This window comes from Pseudophryne corroboree, unplaced genomic scaffold, assembly GCF_028390025.1.
Source record: "Pseudophryne corroboree isolate aPseCor3 unplaced genomic scaffold, aPseCor3.hap2 scaffold_368, whole genome shotgun sequence".
NCBI lineage: Eukaryota > Metazoa > Chordata > Amphibia > Anura > Myobatrachidae > Pseudophryne > Pseudophryne corroboree.
The window spans coordinates 80053-84413 of record NW_026970020.1 but is presented as its reverse complement, the minus strand read 5'-3'; the positions used below and the strand labels follow the sequence as shown (position 1 = coordinate 84413).

General features: G+C 35.7%; 1 non-coding gene across 1 annotated transcript; it reads left to right on the top strand.

The window, feature by feature from the left end:
* The first annotated feature begins 3006 nt into the window (after nt 1–3006).
* On the top strand, nt 3007–3080 carry TRNAN-AUU (transfer RNA asparagine (anticodon AUU)). Its single transcript has one exon. It is a non-coding gene; the product is annotated as a tRNA-Asn (tRNA).
* The last annotated feature ends 1281 nt before the right edge of the window (nt 3081–4361 follow it).

Below are 4361 nucleotides of genomic sequence, written 5' to 3'. Positions count from 1 at the left end.
ACTTTATAATCCGTTCTCTGCCTGAAAAAAGCGATACACAGCACACAGTGACTCAGTCACATACCATATCTGTGTGCACTGCTCAGGCTCAGGCCAGTGTGCTGCATCATCTATTATCTATATATAATATTATATATATCTGTCTGACTGCTCAGCTCACACAGCTTATAATTGTGGGGGAGACTGGGGAGCACTACTGCAGTGCCAGTTATAGGTTATAGCAGGAGCCAGGAGTACATAATATATTATATAGTGAGTGACCACCAGACACACAGTGCAGTTTATTTAATATATCCGTTCTCTGCCTGAAAAAAGCGATACACACAGTGACTCAGTCAGTCACATACCATATCTGTGTGCACTGCTCAGGCTCAGGCCAGTGTGCTGCATCATCTATTATCTATATATAATATTATATATATCTGTCTGACTGCTCAGCTCACACAGCTTATAATTGTGGGGGAGACTGGGGAGCACTACTGCAGTGCCAGTTATAGAGATCCTGAAGCACTCACTCATCATGGGAAAGTACCAATGTGTTTCTTCATTGGTTGATGGAAGAAACATCTTACAAAAACTCTCCAGATTATTGACTTTTTAAAGTTTTTCTAGGAAACGTTCTTGATGTATGCTTATTAGCCTTTGTCAGTATGTACTTTTTGCAAAGTGTCTCTGTGGTGCAATTGGTTAGTGTGTAAGGCTATTAACCAAAAGGTTGGTGGTTCAATCCCACCCCGGAACGTAATTGACCTTGTGATCAGATTTTGGTGATATTTAAGTAGACAAGTCAAAATTTCAAACCCCCTCTTATTGTGTAGGGTACCTGGCCTTCTCTGATGTAATCAGAGTTAGATTTAATTCAGTGATTTTATAAAAAAAAGCTAGGAAGCACAATTTAGCAGCGGGTTGCAGAGAAAAAAAATATGCTGGCAGAAAAATCCAATTGAGTGATTAAACAGCTCTTTATTTTCTGGCTTTATTTTTATGCTAACAAATTTGTTCTCTGAATAGTGTCCACAAAGCCAAGTCTCTGATTAACACCTTTGTAAGGATGGTTTTTCACCTATTACTAAATTAAACTTGCTTCATTGGAAAGGCAGCAAGATGCATCCTCATTTCAATGTCTACTGAAATAATACAGGTTGACACCAGGAAACATTAACGCCACTGCATCCTTGCTGCTTTCTCATGTGGAAGTCTGTTTAATGTGAAAACAAGGTGATATCTAATTAGCACACAGGTAAGGAATTAAGAAAATCTTTATTTAAGGGTGAAGATGTTTCTCACAAAATCGTTGCCCCAATGCATCATTGAAATTCAAGCTGGAAAGATGATTTTAATATATCACTTGTACATTTTGTATTGCTCTTCTGGTGACAATGTAGTTTGTTTTTGCCAATTACCATTTTAATAATAGGGTAAAGAAAATGAAGTGGATTTTTGAAAGAAAACAAAACTGTCAATATACTATTAAAACAAATTAAAATTGTAAAAGTTATTGTACTTTAAGTAAAAATAAAAGAGCCAAAATATCAATCCCAGTTTTGGAATACTTTAATTAACAAACAAAAAAATGCATATAGCAGAGGATAGTTTCAATCTGCCTACCTCTGGGTTATGGGCCCAGCATGCTTCCATTGCAGTACTCTGCTGCACATGTAAGTGCAAGAGATCCTGAAGCACTCACTCATCATGGGAAAGTACCAATGTGTTTCTTCGTTGGTTGATAGAAGAAACATCTTACAAAAACTCTCCAGATTATTGACTTTATTAAGTTTTTCTAGGAAACGTTTTAGATGAATGCTTATTAGCCTTTGTCAGTATGTACTTTTGCAAAGTGTCTCTGTGGCGCAATCAGTTAGTGTGTATGGCTATTAACCAAAAGGTTGGTGGTTCAATCCCACCCAGGGACGTAATTGACCTTGTTATCAGATTTTGGTGATATTTAAGTAGACAAGTCAAAATTTCAAACCCCCTCTTATTGTGTAGGGTACCTGGCCTTCTCTGATGTAATCAGAGTTAGATTTGATTCAGTGATTTTATAAAAACATCTAGGAAGCACAATTTAGCAGTGGGTTGCAGAGAAAAAGAAATATGCTTGCAAAAAAATCAAATTGCTTGATTTAACAGCTCTTAATTTTCTTGCTTTATTTTTATGCTAACAAATTTGTTCTCTGAAAAGTGTCCACAAAGCCAAGTCTCTGATTAACACCTTTGTAGGGATGGTTTTTCACCTATTACTAAATTAAACTTGCTTCATTGGAAAGGCAGCAAGATGCATCCTCATTTCAATGTCTACTGAAATAATACAGGTTGACACCAGGAAACATTAACGCCACTGCATCCTTGCTGCTTTCTCATGTGGAAGTCTGTTTAATGTGAAAACAAGGTGATATCTAATTAGCACACAGGTAAGGAATTACGAAAATCTTTATTTAAGGGTGAAGATGTTTCTCACAAAATTGTTGCCCCAATGCATCATTGAAATTCAAGCTGGAAAGATGATTTTAATATATCACTTGTACATTTTGTATTGCTCTTCTGGTGACAATGTAGTTTTTTTTGTCAATTACCATTTTAATAACAGGGTAAAGAAAATTAAGTGGATTTTTGAAAGAAAACTATACTGTCAATATACTATTAAAACAAATTAAAATGGTAAAAGTTATTGTACTTTAAGTAAAAATAAAAGAGCAAAAATATCAATCCCAGTTTTGATTACTTAAATTAACAAAAAAAATGCATATAGCAAAGGATAGTTTCAATCTGCCTACCTCTGGGTTATGGGTCCAGCATGCTTCCATTGCAGTACTCTGCTGCACATGTAAGTGCAAGAGATCCTGAAGCACTCACTCATCATGGGAAAGTACCAATGTGTTTATTCGTTAGTTGATGGAAGAAACATCTTACAAAAACTCTCCAGATTATTGATTTTTTAATGTTTTTCTAGGAAACGTTCTAGATGTATGCTTATTAGCCTTTGTCAGTAGGCACTTTTTGCAAAGTGTCTCTGTGGCGCAATCGGTTAGTGTGTTCGGCTATTAACCGAAAGGTTGGTGGTTCAATCCCACCCAGGGACCTAATTAAACTTGTGATCAGATTTTGCTGATATTTAAGTAGACAAGTCAAAATTTCAAACCCCCTCTTATGGTGTAGGGTACATGGCTTTCTCTGATGTAATCAGAGTTAGATTTGATTCAGTGATTTTATAAAAAACAGCTAGGAAGCACAATTTAGCAGTGGGTTGCAGAGAAAAAAAATATGCTGGCAAAAAAAATCCAATTGAGTGATTAAACAGCTCTTCATTTTCTGGCTTTATTTTTATGCTAACAAATTTGTTCTCTGAAAAGTGTCCACAAAGCCAAGTCTCTGATTAACACCGTTGTAGGGATGGTTTTTCACCTATTACTAAATTAAACTTGCTTCATTGGAAAGGCAGCAAGATGCATCCTCATTTCAATGTCTACTGAAATAATACAGGTTGACACCAGGAAACATTAACGCCACTGCATCCTTGCTGCTTTCTCATGTGGAAGTCTGTTTAATGTGAAAACAAGGTGATATCTAATTATCACACAGGTAAGGAATTAAGAAAATCTTTATTTAAGGGTGAAGATATTTCTCACAAAATCGTTGCCCCAATGCATCATTGAAATTCAAGCTGGAAAGATGATTTTAATATATCACTTGTACATTTTGTATTGCTCTTCTGGTGACAATGTAGTTTGTTTTTGTCAATTACCATTTTAATAATAGGGTAAAGAAAATGAAGTGGCTTTTTGAAAGAAAACAATACTGTCAATATACTATTAAAACAAATTAAAATGGTAAAAGTTATTGTACTTTAAGTAAAAATAAAAGAGACAAAATATCAATCCCAGTTTTGGATTACTTTAATTAACAAAAAAAAATGCATATAGCAGAGGATAGTTTCAATCTACCTATCTCTGGGTTATGGGCCCAGCATGCTTCCATTGCAGTACTCTGCTGCACATGTAAGTGCAAGAGATCCTGAAGCACTCACTCATCATGGGAAAGTACCAATGTGTTTCTTCATTGGTTGATGGAAGAAACATCTTACAAAAACTCTCCAGATTATTGACTTTTTAAAGTTTTTCTAGGAAACGTTCTTGATGAATGCTTATTAGCCTTTGTCAGTATGTACTTTTTGCAAAGTGTCTCTGTGGTGCAATTGGTTAGTGTGTAAGGCTATTAACCAAAAGGTTGGTGGTTCAATCCCACCCCGGAACGTAATTGACCTTGTGATCAGATTTTGGTGATATTTAAGTAGACAAGTCAAAATTTCAAACCCCCTCTTATTGTGTAGGGTACCTGGCCTTCTCTGATGTAATCAGAGTTAG